Source organism: Garra rufa, chromosome 7, assembly GCF_049309525.1.
Source record: "Garra rufa chromosome 7, GarRuf1.0, whole genome shotgun sequence".
NCBI classification, from domain to species: Eukaryota; Metazoa; Chordata; class Actinopteri; order Cypriniformes; family Cyprinidae; genus Garra; species Garra rufa.
In genome coordinates, this window is record NC_133367.1 from 5,214,592 (window position 1) to 5,238,836 (window position 24,245).

The window sequence follows — 24,245 nt, forward strand, 5'->3', positions numbered from 1 at the left end:
ATATGCATTTTAGTAAAACAGAGACTAAGTGGAAGAACAACTACTTGTTAAAAAACAACAACAGTGAAGATGCAACAAAAAACAAATCAGCCTCTCTTTCAGCTTAAAGAACATTTTGAAACTATTAAAACCGTATACATTTGCACTTGAAGAACATTTTGAAATGAAACTGGAGATAAATTATTAAATAAACGATAAAGCAAAATGTTATACAAAAATGTAAAAAAAAAAAAAAAAAAACTAATGTATAAAAGTTATTTGAGTTGATTTCAATCTCAGATGAAACTGCTGCTCCTGAAGATGAAATTTATTCATGATGAAAACTTGAGATGGTGTTTCTTTGTCCTGTTGCTCACTCTGGCAGTTTAGGACAGATTTTATTACTCAGTGTCATATCATGTCATGTTTGGCGAGGTTGAAACATTAGACTTAGAAAGTGCTGGATCTATGATCTACTTATGGTGTACATTTCTTATATGCCTAGATAAATGTGATGAACTGCTGAAACTCTTCCCACATTCAGTGCAGTGATACGGTTTCTCTCCAGTGTGGATCCTCTCATGTCTTTTCAGGGATCCTAAGTGACTCAATCTCTTGTCGCAGTGTGAACACTTGTAAGGTTTCTCTCCAGTGTGGATCCTCTCATGTCTTTTCAGGGATCCTGGCTGATTGAATCTCTTGTCGCAGTGTGAACACTTGTAAGGTTTCTCTTCAGTGTGGATCCTCTGGTGTCGTTTCAGTTGATCAGCTGTAGTAAAAGTCTTCTCACAATCAAAGCACATATAATCTCTCACACCAGAGTGTCTCTTCTGATGATCTTTTAAAGTCTGCAAATGTGAAAAACTCTTTCCGCATAAAGAACATGAATGTGGTTTCTCCTTTGAATGAACTTTCAGGTGATCCTTCAGGTTTGAAGCCTGCGAAAATGTCTTGCCACATTGATCACATTCATGCAGCTTCTCTTCAGTGTGGATGATCATGTGTCTCTTAAGGTTTGATGAATGTGTGAAACTCTTCCCGCACTGATCACATGTGAAGGGTTTCTCTCCAGTGTGGATCCTCATGTGAACATTGAAACTCTTCTTGCTCATCAAACTCTTTCCACACTGAGTGCAGGTGAAACTTTTCTTGTCTCTTCTCTTCAGTAAAGAAATACTTTCAGTCTGTGGGCGAGTTTTGTCTCCAGTTTTGACATTAAGTTGTTTTTCCTCCATTAGACCTGAAATTAACATTAAAAAGGTTACAATATAAATAAATCATGTGAAGTGAAAGCAGACAATGGCTACACCAAATTATGATCATGCTGATGATGATTTTACAAAATAAGGTACAATGATCTACATTAAAAAAATATAGTCACATCAAGTGTTTCTGCAGTGAGAATGATCCAATGCTTGATCAACTCCACCATTAAAATATTATAACATAATATCAACATTAATATACTGCAATAAAAGCATAATATTCACATTAATATATACACTGTAATAAAAACTTTTCACAAGAACAAAAAAAAAAAAAAAAAAAAAGTACCCTGGAGATAGAAAGACCCTCGGTATTATTTTTTTTGGACATTTTCCCTTCATTTTAATTTTTTTTTCTACTAAGTCTGATGAACTGCTGATAACTTTAATAGCTCTGCAGCCTTTTGCTTAAGTCTGTTAACAGCAATAAAATGATCTGAATGTGGCAATTTACAGATCTGAAGTCATCAGCATAAGAAATGAGGTGAAAACAGGATCTATTAAAAATATTAACTTATTAACTTATAATAATAAAACTATTAACTTATATTCTTATATCTGATAATATTGATGAGCCTCAACTATAATCACTCATTAAAACAAGCCAACAGATCTATAGGCTATATTATTATTAGGGCCCGAGCACCGATGGTGTGAGGACCCTATTGAATCTGCTCCGTTTATTATTATTAGGGCCCGAGCACCGATGGTGTGAGGACCCTATTGGATCTGCTCCGTTTATTATTAGGGCCCGAGCACTACAGTGCGAGGACCCTATTGGAATTGCTCCGTTTATTATTATTCTTCTTCTTCTTCTTCTTCTCCAAAATGAAAAGTCTTTTTGAGGGCCTAAACATGCCCGAAAACTCACGAAACTTTGCACACGCATCAGACCTGGCGAAAATTTACATCTGATATGGTTTTCAAAAGTGGGTGTGGCAAAATGGCTCGATAGCGCCACCTATAAAATTTCAACGGAGTGCCCCTCGAGCTACGTTTCATGTACATGTACGAAACTCGGTACACATATGTAACACACCAATACCTACAAAAAAGTCTCCTGGTGCAACATCCGAAACCCAACAGGAAGTCCGTTATATTGAATTTCCTGTACGATTTTTGTGCAGTTTTTGCCATTTTCAGGCCTCATACTTTAACGAACTCCTCCTACAGTTTTTATCCGATCATCTTCAAATTTGCTGAGTGTCATCATAAGGCCTTTGCGATGTTAAATTGCGAAGCTTTAGAGTTTTCGTCGAAGGGCGTGTCCGTGGCGGCCGGACAAACTTTGATGTTTCACCATGAAAAAGGAAGTTGCTATAACTCAGGCATACGATGTCCGATCTGCCTCAAACTTCACATGTTTGATGACAGTCCGGTCCTGAACACACGTCAGTGCCCATATTCAGTTATAGTCATAGCGCCACCTGCTGACAACAGGAAATTACATATTTAACACTGTTACGGACTCTTAGCAACATATTGAAAAGCGTTAACAAGTCTTAAATAGGCTAGCAACATGCTACAAACATGCTAAAACATGCTAGCAACACTTAGCTAAGAGCTAAAGCATGCTATTAATACAAATACAAAAGGAAATTGCTGTAACTCATGTATATACTGTTGAATCTGACCCAAACTTAATATTCAACATGCTACAAAAATAATAAAGCATGCTAGCAACACTTAGCTAATATGCTAAAGCATGCTAATTATACAATAAAACAGGAAGTTACTCTAACTCAGGCATACCATGTCCAATCAGCACCAAACTTAACATGTTTGATAAGAATCCTGGCCTAAACACACGCCCATGCCTGTATTCAGTTATAGTCATAGCGCCACCAGCTGGTAACAGGAAGCCACATGTTTAATACTGTTGTGGATGATTAGCAACATTTAAAAAAATTCAACAACTGTTAAAAAGGGTAGCAACATGCTAGAAACATGCTATAACATGTTAGCAACATTTAGCTAAGTGCTAAAGCATGCTCTTAATGCAATGAAACAGGAAGTTACTGTAACTCAGGCATGCAATGTCCAATCAGCCCCAAACTTCACGTTTGATAACTGTCCTGGCCTGAAGATGTCTACATGCCAATATTCAGTTATAGTTATAGCGCCACCTACTGTCAAGAGGAAGTGACATGTTTAACACGGTGACACACTATTAGCAACACACTAAAAAAGCCATTGAGTGCTAAACTAGTTTTAAAAACGTACTCAAACATGCTAGCAACACTTACTTAGTGCTAAAGCATGTTGTTAAAGACATAAAACAGGAAGTTATTGTAACTCAGGCATGCAATGTCCAATCAGCCCCAAACTTCACATGTTTGATAAGACTCCTGGCCTGAAGATATAAACATGCCCATATTCAGTTATAGTCACAGCGCCACCTGCTGACAACAGGAAGTGTCGTTTAATGGTGTTACGGACTCCTAGCAACATATTAAAAAGCGTTAGCAAGTTTTAAATAGGCTAGCATCATGCTAGAATCATGTTAAAACATGCTAGCAACACTTAGCTAAGAGCTAAAGCATGATATTAATACGAAGAAAAATAAGTGTAACTCATGCATACAATGTCCAATCTGACCCAAGCTTAATATGTTTGATAAGAGTCCTGGTCTGAACACAAGCCCATGCCCATATTCAGTTATAGTCATAGTGCCACCTACTGGCAACAGGAAGTCACATGTTTAATACTGTTGTGGATGCCAAGCAACATCTTAAAAATATCAACAAGTGTTAAATAGGGTAGCAACATGCTAGAAACATGTTAGCAACATTTAGCTAAGTGCTAAAGCATACTCTTAATGCAATGAAACAGGAAGTTACTGTAACTCAGGCATGCAATGTCCAATCAGCCCCAAACTTAATTTGTTTGATAAGAGTCCTGGCCTGAATACATTTACATGCCAGTATTTAGTTATAGTCATAGTGCCACCAGCTGGCAACAGCAAATTACTTGTTTTACACTAACTTAAGCATGCAATGTACAATATGCACCAAACTTGACATGTTTGCCAATAGTCCTGGCCTGAAGACATCTAAAAGCCAATATTTCGTAATAGCGCCACCTGTTGGCAGCAGGATATGTCATGACTTACACTCAAGCATGCCATGTTCAAGCTTCACCAAACTTCATATGTTTCATAAAAGCACTGGCCTGAACACATCTGCATGCCAATATTCAGTTATAGGCATAGCACCACCAGCTGGCAGCAGGAAGATTGGCACATATCAATGACTTTGACATATTCCTCCTACATTTACTGTGTTAATAGCATAGTGCCCACCATTCGCCACCGATCGGCGGTGAGCCCGAGTGCGAGGGCCCTACCATCGCTGCTTGCAGCTTTAATTATTAGGGCCCGAGCACCGATGGTGTGAGGACCCTATTGGATCTGCTTCGTTTATTATTATTATTATTAGGGCCCGAGCACCGATGGTGTGAGGACCCTATTGGATCTGCTTCGTTTATTATTAGGGCCCGAGCACTACAGTGCGAGGACCCTATTGGAATTGCTCCGTTTATTATTATTCTTCTTCTTCTTCTCCAAAATGAAAAGTCTTTTTGAGGGCCTAAACATGCCCGAAAACTCACGAAACTTTGCACACGCATCAGACCTGGCGAAAATTTACATCTGATATGGTTTTCAAAAGTGGGTGTGGCAAAATGGCTCGATAGCGCCACCTATAAAATTTCAACGGAGTGCGCCTCGAGCTACGTTTCTCGTACATGTACGAAACTCGGTACACATATGTAACACACCAATACCTACAAAAAAGTCTCCTGGTGCAACATCCAAAACCCAACAGGAAGTCCGTTATATTGAATTTCCTGTACGATTTTTGTGCAGTTTTTGCCATTTTCAGGCCTCGTACTTTAACGAACTCCTCCTACAGTTTTTATCCGATCATCTTCAAATTTGCTGAGTGTCATCATAAGGCCTTTGCGATGTTAAATTGCGAAGCTTTAGAGTTTTCGTCGAAGGGCGTGTCCGTGGCGGCCTGACAAACTTTGATGTTTCGCCATGAAAAAGGAAGTTGCTATAACTCAGGCATACAATGTCCGATCTGCCTCAAACTTCACATGTTTGATGACAGTCCAGTCCTGAACAAACGTCAGTGCCTAAATTCAGTTATAGTCATAGCGCCACCTGCTGACAACAGGAAATGACATGTTTAACACTGTTACGGACTCTTAGCAACATATTGAAAAGCGTTAACAAGTCTTATATAGGCTAGCAACATGCTACAAACATGCTAAAACATGCTAGCAACACTTAGCTAAGAGCTAAAGCATGCTATTAATACAAATACAAAAGGAAATTGCTGTAACTCATGTATATACTGTTGAATCTGACCCAAACTTAATATTCAAGATGCTACAAAAATAATAAAGCATGCTAGCAACACTTAGCTAATATGCTAAAGCATGCTAATTATACAATAAAACAGGAAGTTACTCTAACTCAGGCATACCATGTCCAATCAGCCCCAAACTTAACATGTTTGATAAGAATCATGGCCTAAACACACGCCCATGCCTGTATTCAGTTATAGTCATAGCGCCACCAGCTGGTAACAGGAAGCCACATGTTTAATACTGTTGTGGATGATTAGCAACATTTTAAAAAAAAATTCAACAACTGTTAAATAGGGTAGCAACATGCTAGAAACATGCTATAACATGTTAGCAACATTTAGCTAAGTGCTAAAGCATGCTCTTAATGCAATGGAACAGGAAGTTACTGTAACTCAGGCATGCAATGTCCAATCAGCCCCAAACTTCACATGTTTGATAACAGTCCTGGCCTGAAGATGTCTACATGCCAATATTCAGTTATAGTTATAGCGCCACCTACTGTCAACAGGAAGTGACATGTTTAACACTGTGACACACTATTAGCAACACACTAAAAAAGCCATTGAGTGCTAAACTAGTTTAAAACGTACTCAAACATGCTAGCAACACTTACTTAGTGCTAAAGCATGTTGTTAAAGACATAAAACAGGAAGTTACTGTAACTCAGGCATGCAATGTCTAATCAGCCCCAAACTTCACATGTTTGATAAGACTCCTGGCCTGAAGATTTATACATGCCCATATTCAGTTATAGTCACAGCGCCACCTTCTGACAACAGGAAGTGTCGTTTAAAGGTGTTACGGACTCCTAGCAACATATTAAAAAGCGTTAGCAAGTTTTAAATAGGCTAGCATCATGCTAGAATCATGTTAAAACATGCTAGCAACACTTAGCTAAGAGCTAAAGCATGATATTAATACAAAGAAAAATAAGTGTAACTCATGCATACAATGTCCAATCTGACCCAAGCTTAATATGTTTGATAAGAGTCCTGGTCTGAACACAAGCCCATGCCCATATTCAGTTATAGTCATAGTGCCACCTACTGGCAACAGGAAGTCACATGTTTAATACTGTTGTGGATGCCAAGCAACATCTTAAAAATATCAACAAGTGTTAAATAGGGTAGCAACATGCTAGAAACATGTTAGCAACATTTAGCTAAGTGCTAAAGCATACTCTTAATGCAATGAAACAGGAAGTTACTGTAACTCAGGCATGCAATGTCCAATCAGCCCCAAACTTAATATGTTTGATAAGAGTCCTGGCCTGAATACATTTACATGCCAGTATTTAGTTATAGTCATAGCGCCACCAGCTGGCAACAGCAAATTACTTGTTTTACACTAACTTAAGCATGCAATGTACAATTTGCACCAAACTTGACATGTTTGCCAATAGTCCTGGCCTGAACACATCTGCATGCCAATATTCAGTTATAGGCATAGCGCCACCAGCTGGCAGCAGGAAGATTGGCACATATCAATGACTTTGACATATTCCTCCTACATTTACTGTGTTAATAGCATAGTGCCCACCATTCGCCACCGATCGGCGGTGAGCCCGAGTGCGAGGGCCCTACCATCGCTGCTTGCAGCTTTAATTATTATTATTATTCTTCTTCTCCGGAATGAATCGCATTTTTGAGGGCCTAAACATACCCGAAAACTCATGAAACTTTGCACACACATCAAACCTGGCGAAAATGGATGTCTGATATGGGTTTCAGAGATGGGTGTGGCAAAACGTCTCGATAGCGCCACCTTTACACGTTCCGCGGTGTGCGCTTTCAGCTATGATTCACGTACATGCATGAAAATCGGTACACACATGTAACTCACCAATACCTACAAAAAAGCCTCCTGGGACAAAATCCGAAACCCAACAGGAAGTCGGTTATTATTAATTTTCTTAGCAAAATGTGTGTCATTTTTGCCATTTTCAGGCATCATACTTGAACGAACTCCTCCTAGAGATTTACTCCGATCAACAGCAAATTTGGTGAGTCTAATCTAAAGCCCTTTGTGACGTTAAATTGTGAAGATCTAGAGTTTTCATCGGAGGGCGTGTCTGTGGCGGCCTAGCAAATTTCGATGTTTCGCCATGAAAAAGGAAGTTGCTATAACTTAGGCATAAAATGTCCGATCTGTCCCAAACTTCACGTGTGTGATAACACTCCTGACCTGATGACATCTACATGCCCATATTCAGTTATAGTCATAGCGCCACCTGCAGGCAACAGGAAGTGTCATGCTGTACTATAAAACCAACTCCTCCTAGAGATTTATACAGATCAACACCAAAATCGGTCAGTCTAATATAAAGGCCTTAGCGATGTTTAATTGTAAAGATCTAGAGTTTTCGGTAAAGGGTGTGTCCGTGGCGGCCTGACAAATTTCGAGGTCTCGCCATGGATATAAAACTTGTTATAACTCAGCCATAAAATGCCCGATTTGCCTCAAACTTCACATATTCGATAAGAGTCCTGGCCTGAACACATCTGAAGGCCAATATTCTATTATAATCACAGCGCCACCTGTTGGCAACAGGAAATGACTTGTATCAAACTCCTCCTAGAGATTTAATGATATCAACATTATATTTGGTCAGTCTGATCTAGAGGCCTTAGAGATGTTAAATTGCGAAGATCTTATGTTTTCGTTAAAGGGCGTGTCCGTGGTGGCGTGACAAAGTTTGATGTTTCGCCATGGACATAGAAGTTGTTATAACTCAGCCATAAAATGTCCGATCTGCCTCAAACTTCACAGGTTTGGTAAGAGTCCTGGCCTGAAGACACCTAAAGGCTAATATTCAGATATTATCATAGCGCCACCTGTTGGCAGCAGGATATATCATATATTTCACTAACTCAAACATACCAAGGTCAATCTGCACCAAACTTCATATGTTTGATGAAAGTGGTGGCCTGAACACATCTACATGCCAATAATCAGTTATAGGCATAGCGCCACCAGCTGGCAGCAGGAAATTTGGCACATTTAAGTGACTTTGACATTATCTCCTATTTTTACTGTATTAAAAGCATACTACCCACCATTTGCTGTGTTCCTAAGCCACCGGTCGGCGGTGAGCCCGTGTGCGAGGGCCCGTTCATCGCTGCTTGCAGCTTTAATTATTATTATTATTCTTCTCCAAAATGAATCGCATTTTTGAGGGCTTAGACATACCCGAAAACTCATGAAACTTCGCACACACATCAGACCTGGCGAAAATTTACGTCTGATATGGGTTGCAGAAGTGGGTGTGGCAAAATGGCTCGACAGCGCCACCTTTACACGTTCCGCGGTGTGCGCATTCAGCTGTGATTCACGTACATGCACTAAAATCGGTACACACATGTAACACACCAATACCTACAAAAAAGCCTCTTGGGACAAAATCCGAAACCCAACAGGAAGTCGGTTATTATTAATTTTCTCAGCAAAAATTGTGTCATTTTTGCCATTTTCAGGTGTCGTACTTGAACGAACTCCTCCTAGAGATTTATTCGGATCAACAGCAAATTTGGTGAGTCTAATCTAAAGCCCTTTGTGACGTTAAATTGCGAAGATATAGAGTTTTCATTGGAGGGCGTGTCCGTGGCGGCCTCGCAAATTTCGATGTTTCGCCATGAAAAAGGAAGTTGCTATAACTTAGCCATAAAATGTCTGATCTGTCCCAAACTCCACATGTGTGATAACACTCCTGACCTGAAGACATCTACATGCCCATATTCAGTTATAGTCATAGCGCCACCTGCAGGCAACAGGAAGTGTCATGCTGTACTCTTCAACCAACTCCTCCTAGAGATTTATACAGATCAATACCAAAATCGGTCAGTCTAATATAAAGGCCTTAGCGATGTTAAATTGTGAAGATCTTGAGTTTTCGGTAAAGGGCGTGTCCGTGGCAGCCTGACAAATTTTGAGGTCTTGCCATGGATATAAAACTTGTTATAACTCAGCCATAAAATGTCCGATTTGCCTCAAACTTCACATATTCGATAAGAGTCCTGGCCTGAACACATCTGAAGGCCAATATTCTATTATAATCACAGCGCCACCTGTTGGCAACAGGAAATGACTTGTATCAAACTCCTCCTAGAGATTTAATGATATCAACATTAAATTTGGTCAGTGTGATCTCGAGGCCTTAGAGATGTTAAATTGCTTAGATCTTGAGTTTTCGTTAAAGGGCGTGTCTGTGGCGGCGTGACAAAGTTTGATGTTTCGCCATGGACATAGAAGTTGTTATAACTCAGCCATAAAATGTCCGATCTGCCTCAAACTACACAGGTTTGGTAAGAGTCCTGGCCTGAAGATACCTAAAGGACAATATTCAGATATTATCATAGCGCCACCTGTTGGCAGCAGGATATATCATATCTTTCACTAACTCAAACATACCAAGGCCAATCTGCACCAAACTTCATATGTTTGATAAAAGTGCTGGCCTGAACACATCTAAATGCCAATAATCAGTTATAGGCATAGCGCCACCAGCTGGCAGCAGGAAATTTGGCACTTTTAAGTGACTTTGACATATTTCTCCTATTTTTACTCTATTAAAAGCATACTGCCCACCATTAGCTGTGTTCCTGAAGCCACCGGGCGGCGGTGAGCCCGTGTGCGAGGGCCCGTTCATCGCTGCTTGCAGCTTTAATTATTATTATTATTCTTCTTCTTCTCCAAAATGAATCGCATTTTAGAGGACCTAAACATTCCCGAAAACTCACAAAACTTTGCACACACATCAAACCTGGCGAAAATTTACGTCTGATTAGGGTTTCAGAAGTGGGTGTGGCAAAATGGCTCGACAGCGCCACCTTTAGATGTTCAGCGGTGTGCGCTTTCAGCTGTGATTCACGTACATGCACGGAAATCGGTACACACATGTAACACACCAAAACCTACAAAAAAGCCTCTTGGAGCAAAATCCGGAACCCAACAGGAAGTCGGTTAATATTAATATTCTCAACAAAATTTGTGTCATTTTTGCCATTTTCAGGCGTCGTACTTGAACGAACTCCTCCTAGAGATTTATTCGGATCAACGGCAAATTTGCAGAGTCTATTCTAAAGCCCTTTGTGACGTTAAATTGTGAAGATCTAGAGTTTTCATCAGAGGGCGTGTCTGTGGCGGCCTCGCAAATTTCGATGTTTCGCCATGAAAAAGGAAGTTGCTATAACTCAGGCATACAATGTCCGATCTGTCCCAAACTTCTCATGTGTGATAACACTCCTGACCTGATGACATCTACATGCCCATATTCAGTTTTACTCATAGCGCCACCTGCTGGCAACAGGAAGTGTCATGCTGTACTCTGCAACAAACTCCTCCAAGAGATTTAATCAGATCAACACCAAAATTGGTCAGTCTAATAAAAAGGGTTTAGTGATGTTAAATTGTGAAGATCTTGAGTTTTCGTTGAAGGGCGTGTCCGTGGCGGCCTGACAAATTTCGAGGTCTCGCCATGGATATAAAACTTGTTATAAGTCAGCCATAAAATGTCCGATTTGCCTCAAACTTCCCATGTTTGATAAGAGTCCTGGCCTGAACCAATCTGAAGGCAAATATTCTATTAAAATCACAGCGCCACCTGTTGGCATCAGGAAATGACTTGTACCAAACTCCTCCTAGAGATTTAATGATATCAACATTATATTTGGACAGTCTGATCTAGAGGCCTTAGAGATGTTAAATTGTGAAGATCTTGAGTTTTCGTCAAAGGGCGTGTCCTTGGTGGCCTGACAAAGTTTGATGTTTCGCCATGGACATAGAAGTTGTTATAACTCAGCCATAAAATGTCCGATCTGCCTCAAACTTCACATGTTTGGTAAAAGTCCTGGATTGAAGACATCTAAAGGCAAATATTCAGATATTATCATAGCGCCACCTATTGGCAGTAGGATATATCATATCTTGCACTAACTCAAACATACCAAGGTCAATCTGCACCAAACTTCATAGGTTTGATGAAAGTGCTGGCCTGAACACATCTACATGCCAATAATCAGTTATAGGCATAGCGCCACCAGCTGGCAGCAGGAAGTTTGGCACATTTAAGTGACTTTGATCTATTTTTCCGACATATAAAGTATTAAAAGCATACTGCCCACTGTTTGCTGTTTTCCTAAAGCCACCGGTCGGCGGTGAGCCCGGGTGCGAGGGCCCGTTCATCGCTGCTTGCAGCTTTAATTATTATTATTATTATTAGGGCCCGAGCACTACAGTGCGAGGACCCTATTGGAATTGCTCCGTTTATTATTATTCTTCTTCTTCTCCAAAATGAAAAGTCTTTTTGAGGGCCTAAACATGCCCGAAAACTCACGAAACTTTGCACACTCATCAGACCTGGCGAAAATTTACATCTGATATGGTTTTCAAAAGTGGGTGTGGCAAAATGGCTCGATAGCGCCACCTATAAAATTTCAACGGAGTGCGCCTCGAGCTACGTTTCACGTACATGTACGAAACTCGGTACACATATGTAACACACCAATACCTACAAAAAAGTCTCCTGGTGCAACATCCGAAACCCAACAGGAAGTCCGTTATATTGAATTTCCTGTACGATTTTTGTGCAGTTTTTGCCATTTTCAGGCCTCGTACTTTAACGAACTCCTCCTACAGTTTTTATCCGATCATCTTCAAATTTGCTGAGTGTCATCATAAGGCCTTTGCGATGTTAAATTGCGAAGCTTTAGAGTTTTCGTCGATGGGCGTGTCCGTGGCGGCCTGACAAACTTTGATGTTTCGCCATGAAAAAGGAAGTTGCTATAACTCAGGCATACGATGTCCGATCTGCCTCAAACTTCACATGTTTGATGACAGTCCGGTCCTGAACACATGTCAGTGCCCAAATTCAGTTATAGTCATAGCGCCACCTGCTGACAACAGGAAATGACATGTTTAACACTGTTACGGACTCTTAGCAACATATTGAAAAGCATTAACAAGTCGTAAATAGGCTAGCAACATGCTACAAACATGCTAAAACATGCTAGCAACACTTAGCTAAGAGCTAAAGCATGCTATTAATAAAAATACAAAAGGAAATTGCTGTAAGTCATGTATATACTGTTGAATCTGACCCAAACTTAATATTCAACATGCTACAAAAATAATAAAGCATGCTAGCAACACTTAGCTAATATGCTAAAGAATGCTAATAATACAATAAAACAGGAAGTTACTCTAACTCAGGCATACCATGTCCAATCAGCCCCAAACTTAACATGTTTGATAAGAATCCTGGACTAAACACACGCCCATGCCTGTATTCAGTTATAGTCATAGCGCCACCAGCTGGTAACAGGAAGCCATATGTTTAATACTGTTGTGGATGACTAGCAACATTTAAAAAAAAATCAACAACTGTTAAAAAGGGTAGAAACATGCTAGAAACATGCTATAACATGTTAGCAACATTTAGTTAAGTGCTAAAGCATGCTCTTAATGCAATGAAACAGGAAGTTACTGTAACTCAGGCATGCAATGTCCAATCAGCCCCAAACTTCACATGTTTGATAACAGTCGTGACCTGAAGATGTCTACATGCCAATATTCAGTTATAGTTATAGCGCCACCTACTGTCAACAGGAAGTGACATGTTTAACACTGTGACACACTATTAGCAACACACTAAAAAAGCCATTGAGTGCTAAACTAGTTTAAAACGTACTCAAACATGCTAGCAACACTTACTTAGTGCTAAAGCATGTTGTTAAAGACATAAAACAGGAAGTTACTGTAACTCAGGCATGCAATGTCCAATCAGCCCCAAACTTCACATGTTTGATAAGACTCTTGGCCTGAAGATATATACATGCCCATATTCAGTTATAGTCACAGCGCCACCTGCTGACAACAGGAAGTGATGTTTAATGGTGTTACGGACTCCTAGCAACATATTAAAAAGCTTTAGCGAGTTTTAAATAGGCTAGCATCATGCTAGAATCATGTTAAAACATGCTAGCAACACTTAGCTAAGAGCTAAAGCATGATATTAATACAAAGAAAAATAAGTGTAACTCATGCATACAATGTCCAATCTGACCCAAGCTTAATATGTTTGATAAGAGTGCTGGTCTGAACACAAGCCAATGCCCATATTCAGTTATAGTCATAGTGCCACCTGCTGGCAACAGGAAGTCACATGTTTAATACTGTTGTGGATGCCAAGCAACATTTTAAAAATATCAACAAGTGTTAAATAGGGTAGCAACATGCTAGAAACATGTTAGCAACATTTAGCTAAGTGCTAAAGCATACTCTTAATGCAATGAAACAGGAAGTTACTGTAACTCAGGCATGCAATGTCCAATCAGCCCTAAACTTAATATGTTTGATAAGAGTCCTGGCCTGAATACATTTACATGCCAGTATTTAGTTATAGTCATAGCGCCACCAGCTGGCAATAGCAAATTACTTGTTTTACACTAACATAAGCATGCAATGTACAATTTGCACCAAACTTGACATGTTTGCCAATAGTCCTGGCCTGAAGACATCTAAAAGCCAATATTTCGTAATAGCGCCACCTGTTGGCAGCAGGATATGTCATGACTTACACTCAAGCATGCCATGTTCAAGCTTCACCAAACTTCATATGTTTCATGAAAGCACTGGCCTGAACACATCTGCATGCCAATATTCAGTTATAGGCATAGCGCCACCAGCTGGCAGCAGGAAGATTGGCACATATCAATGACTTTGACATATTCCTCCTACATGTACTGTGTTAATAGCATAGTGCCCACCATTCGCCACCGATTGGCGGTGAGCCCGAGTGCGAGGGCCCTACCATCGCTGCTTGCAGCTTTAATTATTATTATTATTATTCTTCTCCAAAATGAATCGCATTTTTGAGGGCTTAGACATACCCGAAAACTCATGAAACTTTGCACACACATCAAACCTGGCGAAAATTTACGTCTGATATGGGTTTCAGAAGTGGGTGTGGCAAAATGGCTCGACAGCGCCACCTTTAGACGTTCAGCGGTGTGCGCTTTCAGCTGTGATTCACGTACATGCACGGAAATCGGTACACACATGTAACTCACCAATACCTACAAAAAAGCCTCTTGGAGCAAAATCCGGAACCCAACAGGAAGTCGGTTAATATTAATATTCTCAACAAAATTTGTGTCATTTTTGCCATTTTCAGGCGTCGTACTTGAACGAACTCCTCCTAGAGATTTATTCGGATCAACGCCAAATTTGCAGAGTCTAGTCTAAAGCCCTTTGTGACGTTAAATTGTGAAGATCTAGAGTTTTCATCGGAGGGCGTGTCCATGGCGGCCTCGCAAATTTCGATGTTTCGCCATGAAAAAGGAAGTTGCTATAACTCAGACATACAATGTCCGATCCGTCCCAAACTTCACATGTGTGATAACACTCCTGACCTGATGACATCTACATGCCCATATTCAGTTTTACTCATAGCGCCACCTGCTGGCAACAGGAAGTGTCATGCTGTACTCTGCAACAAACTCCTCCAAGAGATTTTATCAGATCAACACCAAAATCGGTCAGTCTAATAAAAAGGCTTTAGCGATGTTAAACTGCGAAGATCTTGAGTTTTTGTTGAAGGGCGTGTCCGTGGCGGCCTGGCAAATTTCGAGGTCTCGTCATGGATATAAAACTTGTTATAACTCAGCCATAAAATGTCCGATTTGCCTCAAACTTCACATATTTGATAAGAGTCCTGGCCTGAACACATCTGAAGGCCAATATTATATTATAATCACAGCGCCACCTGTTGGCAACAGGAAATGACTTGTATCAAACTCCTCCTAGAGATTTAATGAAATCAACATTATATTTGGTCAGTCTGATCTAGAGGCCTTAGAGATGTTAAATTACGAAGATCTTGAGTTTTCGTCAAAGGGTGTGTCTGTGGCGGCGTGACAAAGTTTAATGTTTCGCCATGGACATAGAAGTTGTTATAACTCAGCCATAAAATGTCCGATCTGCCTCAAACTTCACATGTTTGGTAAGAGTCCTGGCCTGAAGACATCTAAAGGCCAATATTCAGATATTATCATAGCGCCACCTTTTGGCAGCAGGATATATCATATCTTTCACTAACTCAAACATACCAAGGTCAATCTGCACCAAACTTCATATGTTTAATGAAAGTGCTGGCCTGAACACATCTACATGCCAATAATCAGATATAGGCATAGCGCCACCAGCTGGCAGCAGGAAATTTGGCACATTTAAGTGACTTTGACATATTTCTCCTATTTTTACTGTATTAAAAGCATACTACCCACCATTTGCTGTGTTCCTAAAGCCACCGGTCGGCGGTGAGCCCGTGTGCGAGGGCCCGTTCATCGCTGCTTGCAGCTTTAATTGTAAGTTTGTTTTTCCATTAGAAATACAGTGTATTACGAATCAGGCTGTATTCTGAAAAAAAAAAAAAGTACTTCTCACACTAACATGATTAAAATACATGTTACAACAAAACAATGACACCAATCTTTACAGTTTCTGCCCTGTTGAAATATAACATTTAAAAACGTAAATTAAAGAAAAAGAAAAAATTGACAAACATACATAATTTAAAAGAAATAAAGCTAAAGAACATTAAAATCAAGTCTTAAGATGGATTTCCATCAATTTTACTCAATCTTTTGGCCAAACACTGAAACAACCATACACACGGATATACAACAAACAAATACTGATCGAACATAAAAAGTTCATCCACAAATTAAAAAGAAGTTTCACAAAAAAAAAAAAAAAAAAAAAAAAAAACCTCATCAAACCAAGTCACTCTTGTGGAAAAATATAAAAAGCCTTTTTTCACATGGCTTTACAATTAAAAACAGCAAACGTAATTTATAACTTTTAACATACCTTCTGCTGTTTATGTTTTCCGTGGTGTAGTAAAAAGTCTTTTGAAAAAGCGGCTTAAGCGATCTGTCACGTTACTTTTGACAATAGATGTGCGTTTTGAATTGGAGAAGTTTTATTTATCCGTCCTAGAGGACACCATTAAAATCATAGATATAAAAAATAATTAAAATATTTCTCGGCAAGTAGCAAGTAATTAAGCTGATTCACGCATAAACTGGAAGCAAAGATCCAGAGCCAAATCGTTCAAATAAAGATCGCGACGCATTGGGAAAGAATTATTTCTGTAACACTATAAATGATACACCAGTCGCTCTTCTCTGAAGCGTTCAGAGCTCAGGTAAAAGTCCAGCGACTCACTCTTTACATTTTCTGAGCAATAAATGATGGTACGTCTGCGCCATCTATTGGACTGAAGCTGTAGCGACTGTAAAGATAATGCGGCTCAGTTTGCAAGAGATACACTACCAGTCTTAAGTTTTACAAAAAAAAAAGGTTTTATTTAAGAGTAACCAACGGTATGCTATAGTTATAATTAGTTGTGCACGTTGATGGTAAATCTAAAATTATACCAGTTTTAACATTCATTCATTTTATTATACAGCATTATTTATCTTTTTGTAAATATATATTTGTTGTATTTAAAATACCTTATATTTTCATTCTTATTCAAATTTCTCCATTAATACACTACCAGTCAAAAATCTCTCTCAATATCTGCTCACCAAATATTTATTTGATCCAAAATACTGCAAAAGTAGATATGCCAAAATGTAAGTTTGCTTTTATACCAATAAGCATTGATGTTTATCTGCTATCTACAGTAAATTATCTGATTTTTATATTAATTCACACATGCATCTCTTTCTATTTCTATTTCAATTCTACATTTATCTGCCCTCTCATTAACATATGGGCAATGAAATATAGCAAATAGAAAAATTCAGGATCAAATGCCATGATCAAAAAAGTCAAATATTGAAATGTTAAGAACAAGAACAAAGTAATTAAAAAATAAATAAATAAATGCACAGTTATGTAACTCACAAAAATCATTGTTCCCATAATTGAATCCATTTTTTGAACATTGTTGTAATTGTGTTGTCATTGTGGCTGCTATTATGAGTAGTGTTGTTTCTTTTATTGTTTTATAGTGTTGTAGTTCCTTGAGTGTAAGAAAGCCGCATTAGAAATAAAATGTATTATTATTATTATTTAGTTTTGTGTTTAATATTAAACATAGTTTAACACAGGCTAATGAAAAAAATGCTGTTAGGACATGTGTCTTGTAGATATCATAATAGTGACTGTATAGTTTAGGTCTGACTATAAGAATGAAATAAACTTTAACTGACAGATAACAGGAGATCGGCACCATAGATGAGGTGAAAACAGGAGCTATTATCATGAAACAGAGGATTTTCAGCAGCTCTATTAATATTGATGAGCCTCAGACTATAAACACTCATTAAACAAGCCATTCAGGATCAGCAGCAGATCATCTCACTTTATTCTGAGTGTTTGCTGGTAAAAACTGATTGTTTGAGTCAGAATATATGCTGAAAGTGCTCTATTCCTCAAATGATACAGAAAAAAATACCACAGATATAAAAGATATTGACAACTATCTTTATCAGAGATTATGTATTGTCCATATTAACCTGAATATACTTCGTTTTTCCAATAACTACATTCCTAACAACAAAATAGTTCCCTCTTACCTTCAAAGCCTTCTTTAGATACCTATAAGTGTTAGTAGCTGCACAAATAGCACTGAGAGGATAAAAACAATTCAGATCCCGTGAAAAATTTCGATTAAATTAAAGGTATAAAGTGTTTTTTACAATAAATATCGTAAACTGCTCGCCTCAGAAAACGCCACTAAAGCGCACGCGAGTGATGACGTCATTACCGCGAGGCGGGCGAAACCAACGGTGGATCATCAAAAACGCGCCAAAGTAGATTTAAAATGGCAAAATATATACAAAACAACGTATGAAACTAAATATTGGTAAATCAGTTTCTGATGCAGACAGACTGAGAGTCAGGTGTGCAGTGAAAATATTTTATTAAGCATTTAAAACATTTAATTATGGAAAAGCATTTACCATCTCATTTTTCTTTTTATGACCTTAAATTTGATACAACTAAACTGAGGAGTTTTTAAGGACCTGCAGGAGCCCTCACCTTTAATTTTGTTAAAAAGACAAACAGATGTAAAGGGTTACCAATAGCATTGATTTATAAAAAAAAAAAACTCCCCCCAAAAAAGGCCACTTCGGAGTGTAATTACAAAAAGGGCATTGAGCCCTACCTGTGCACGTGCGTGATCAGATGCAATCCTACATGACAGCACATCTTATCTATCTATATGCATTTTGTAAAACAGACTAAGTGGAAGAATAACTTGTTTAAAAAACAACAGTGAAGATGAAACGAAAACAAATCAGCCTCTTTTTCAGCTTAAAGGACATTTTGAAACCTGTAAACACAATATACATTTGCATTTGAAAAACATTTTGAAATAAACTGGAGATAAATTATAAATGATAAAGCATTTTTTACAGAAATGTAAAAAAAAAAAGGTATATAAAAACTTTAGATATGTGACCCTGGACCACAAAACCAGTCTTAAGTAGCACGGGTATATTTGTAGCAATAGCCAAAAATACATTGTATGGGTCGAAATTATCGACTTTTCTTTAATGCCAAAAATCATTCGCATATTAAGTAAAGATCATGTTCCATTAAGATATTTTGTACATTTTCTACCATAAATATATAAAAACTTGATTTTTGATTAGTAATATGCATTGCTAAGAACTTAATTTGGAGAATTTTTAAGGCGATTTTCTCAATATTTAGATTTTTTTTCACCCTCAGATTCCTGGTTTTCAAATAGTTGTATCTCAGACAAACATTGTCCTATTTTAACAAACAATATATCAATGGAAAGCTTATTTACAAAGCTTTCAGATGACGTAAGAATCTCAATTTCGACAAATTTACACTTATGACTGGTTTTGTGGTCCAGGGTCACATATTGTTCTGTGAGTTGATTTGAATCTCAGATGAAACTGCTGCTCCTGAAGATGAAATTTATACTTTATAAAAACTTGAGATGATGTTTCTTTGTCCTGTCACTCACTCTGGCAGGTTAGGACAGATTTTATTACTCTGTGTTGTGTAATGCCATGCTTGGTAAGGTTGAAACATTAGACTTAGAAAGTGCTGGATCTATGATCTACTTATGGTGTACGTTTCTTATGTGCCAACGGAAAGCGGATGAATGACGGAAACTCTTCCCACATTCAGTGCAGTGATACGGTTTCTCTCCAGTGTGGATCCTCTCATGTGTTTTTATGGTTTCTAACCGACTGAATCTCTTGCCGCAGTGTGAACACTCATATGGTTTCTCTCCAGTGTGGATCCTCTCATGTGATTTCAGGTTTCCTAAGTGACTGAATCTCTTGTCGCAGTGTGAACACTTGTAAGGTTTCTCTCCAGTGTGGATCCTCTGGTGCTGTTTCAGATGTTCAGCTGTAACAAAAGTCCTCTCACACTCAAAGCACATGTGATTTCTCACACCAGTGTGTATCTTCTGATGAACTTTTAAATTCTGCAGATGTGAAAAACTCTTTCCACATAAAGAACAAGAATGTGGTTTCTCCTCTGAATGAACTTTCAGGTGACTCTTCAGGCATACAGCCCACAAAAATGTCTTGCCACATTGATCACATTCAAACAGTTTCTCTCCAGTGTGGATGTTCATGTGTCTCTTAAGGTTTGATGAATGTGTGAAACTCTTCCCGCACTGATCACATGTGAAGGGCTTCTCTCCAGTGTGGATCCTCATGTGAATGTTGAGACTCTTCTTGCTCATCAAACTCTTTCCACACTGAGTGCAGGTGAAACCTTTCTTGTCTCTTCTTTTCAGTAAAGAAATACATTCAGTCTGTGGGCGAGTTTTTTCTCCAGTTTTGACATGAAGTTGTTCCTCCTCCATTAGACCTGAAATTAAAGTTAAAAAAGGTTACAATATAAATAAATCATGTGAAGTGAAAGCAGACAATGGCTACACCAAATTATGATCATGTTGACACATTTTCACAAAATAAGGTACAATGATCTACATAAAAAAATATTAAGTCACATCCAAAGTTTATGTAGTGAGAATGATCCAATGTTTTATCAACTCCACAATTAAAATATTACATTAAAAACATAATATTAGCATTAACATACTGTAATAAAAACATAATACCAATAAAATACACCAGGAAGTTGGTTTAAAAGCAAAAGTGAAATATAAATGTCAATTTCTCTTAAGTGTCACAGCCTCTTCCTGAACAACAACAGCTTACATGTAAAAACTATCTACTCTATTAAAGAGTAAACCCACTACAAGTGAAACACTTGCATTATTAAAAAAACTAAACATAATACAAAATGCACAGTCAGGCTACATAATTCATATCAAAATATAAAATTATATACAAGAATAGAACGTACAATCAATATCTTTATATGGTGCACATATTTAACAAAATGCTCCTCTCTAGAGCTCCTCTATTTTTCAAGCTGACTAACATTTTTTGGTCACCGAATGTTTTTTTTTCTGAGGTAAATGTGCGCTACAATGTTCTGTTCATTGATTGAATTGATTTAAGATCCAATATCATTTAGTAAAAATTAGAATCTAAAAAAATATTTCTTGATGAGTGTGGATGTGGATTAATATACCTAGCCACATATAGAGAAAACACATACAATTAAGATACAAACACATACAAATATAAACTATGTAAGAATTTGTTATAGTATGGTTTCTGATTGTAATCAAAACTCAACGTGAGACAAGTGTGGTGTGTATCGACAAGAGGAGGCGCCAATAAAAGGTCCGTACACCATACTAATCAGGCAATAATGATGATATCAATTATCAACAAGTAAAAGCATAAAAGGATAGACAAAGCTGGATAGTTATATGCTGAACCCCAAGCAAAATAGGAAAATAAAGACCATATTTACAGCTCAGAGACGTGCCATCATCTCCACTCTCAAAGACTGGGGAACCCATCGCAGTCACAGTAGAAGACCTATACGTATGTCCGAGAAATGCCAATCTCACGACTGAGCTTCCACTGCGCCGACAAAAGTCCCATCTTTTATACTTTAAATTTACGTGCATTTAAGACAACCTCCAAGTGAGAGAGAGAACCAAGTTGATCAGGCACATCATTATAGTGTCGAGAAATAATGGTTCGTTACTCGTCATCTCAGAAGTTTGTAACCAGTTTGTTTTAAGCTAATGATAAAACTTATCTGAAGGCCAAGGCTAACACTTTCCCAGGAGACCAGATGTTCTCGGGATTCTTTGAAGTCTCCTCCCTCTAAACTCACGCTCCCTCTGTGTTGATCATCTCCCTTGAGCACACAAAAAGCACAAAACTGACCCATCTGTTACATACTGTCTCTCTTTCATGACTGTATTTAGTTCTTTTCTGTGAATGCACACATGCATCTCTATGCAAAGTACTTTGAAAGCACTGTTTTAACCAATCAGACGTCCACAACTGACTGATGAAAATACTTCATGAAATTTAAATTGGCCGAGAGGAAACTGAACCTGGTATTCTTTTGACAATCAAAGATGGCTCTTAAATTTCTTTCCAGTTTAATAATATTTAGCAATGTTACACAAATGTATGTTAGAAATGGCTAGAAATTGGGTGCTTGGATGATTTGTACAGATAAATAACCTCTGTCCAACTGGTTGGTCAAACCCCTCTGAGCAATTTATCTAAAAACAACATATTATAGTCTATGGCTCTAATGACTTCATATAAAAGATCAATGTTATGTCATATTATGTCAGATACCTCAACTGAATTTAAAACTCTCTTCTAAAACAGTGAATAGTTATAGGACAGCTACAGGCATAAAATATGAATAAACCTATCTAATCGGGGTACTATGGTCACGCAGGTTTGTTTATGTACTTAACTCGTGGCCTCGAGAAATGCATGTCGTTCCCTCATCGTTGCATCTATCGTCTCACGACATAAGGATGTAGTTCCCACGAATTAATATCTCGTGGCCACGACATAATATCAAAGAGTATAGAAGTACTGTAGAAGCACCAGGTTGAGGCGATTTGGACTACAAACCGGTTCTATTTGTAATTCACTGACCCATTCATAAAAACAGTTCTTCCTTCCAGATTGAATCAGCCGTGTTTAATACCTCCATTGAATAAATGACTTACGACTCACTCATTAAAACAGGAGCATGCTGTCATTTATTGGCAATTTAGTTTCACATTCAAAAGTGACATTGTATTTTTTTTCTGTAATTTCATGTTTCTGTTCTAATTTCTTTTTTATTATTATTATTAATCTCATAATATTATTTATACACTGTAAGTGCAGTGTAAATCTGCAGGAGCTCCGTGTAAAATATGCTATAAAACACCCTGCTTGTTTATTTCTAAGGAAGAGAATTAGATGCAATGTTTATTTTAGCGGCACAAACGGGCACAAATCGAGCACAAACGAATGGCACCTTTTGGCTAGATTTAGACGATATGGGGTGGAGAGTTACGTAAAAGTCCCAAACAAGTATTTTCCCCCATTTTATTTAAGAAGGGCTCGGAGATACCAGGTTTGTTTTAACGGCACAAACGGGCACAAATCGAGCACAAACGAACGGCACCGGTTTGGAAAGATTTGGACGACATGGGGTGGAAAGTGACGTCATTCGGTCAAAAAAATAATGTTTAATATCTTAAACAACAAACCAGCACAAACGTTCATTTTTGCGGCACAAATCAGCACAAACGTAGCACAAACGAATAGCATAGTTTTGGTCATTATTTCTTTTTATGGGGTGCCAACTTCACAGAGGTCTTAAATTCAGTACAATAGACATGTATTTTCTTTGTATATGGTATTTACCAAATAAAATATTTTCAAATATATATATATATATATATTATCTATCGCCAATAAAGCAGTATCACATGCCATAAACAAGATCATTGTATCACTTATAACAAACTTGCAAAACAGATCAAAAATAAAACGTGTAAAACTTGGGTTCAAAACCATTTTGACTCCTGTTTACAAAAATCACCCAATGGTAAATGCCCTTCTTTAAACTTACGGAGGATGTGTGTGTCCCGTTAACTCTGAACAGTGCTGTTAAAGCGGTTAACGTAAGCAGCGAGATGTGTGAGGACCTTTGGTAATTTGCTAATTCACTTTTTGTCTTCCTGTCTGGCCTGTTCGCAGCATATTACATATTAAATCTGGAGGAGATAGACAGAGTTTTGGAGTTCCTTTAAAGGTAGTTGAATTCTTACAATCTGAGTACCTGCATTTACATGTAGATATGTTAGAAGCTGTTTCTCAACTCCAGAAGAAAGACGATTTTTTTTTTTTTGGGAGAAGGATTCAGATGTCTCAAAAGCTAAACATTTGAATTTACATATTGTCTGCTTCCTGACTGTTTTGTATTTATTCTGAGAGAGGAACAAAGAAGTGGAAAGGAAAAGTGGCATCTAAAACGACAGGACAAATAGTACAGAAGAAACCGGTTGAAGTGAACCTAAGTTGCCACTCTTCTTTGCGAAGTCAAGGATTTTCATCGGAATTACACACAAAGATCTCCCTTTTCCTTTCATTATATTATTTTATTATTTACACTTCTTTCAAAGACAAAAAATCTTACTGATCCCAAACTTTTGAACGGCAGTCTCTTCTG

At 38.1% G+C, this 24,245-nt stretch overlaps 1 pseudogene; it reads right to left on the minus strand.

The window, feature by feature from the left end:
* LOC141338677 (uncharacterized) overlaps positions 1 to 24,245 on the minus strand; it is an 83,272-nt pseudogene that overhangs the window by 12,102 nt on the left and 46,925 nt on the right.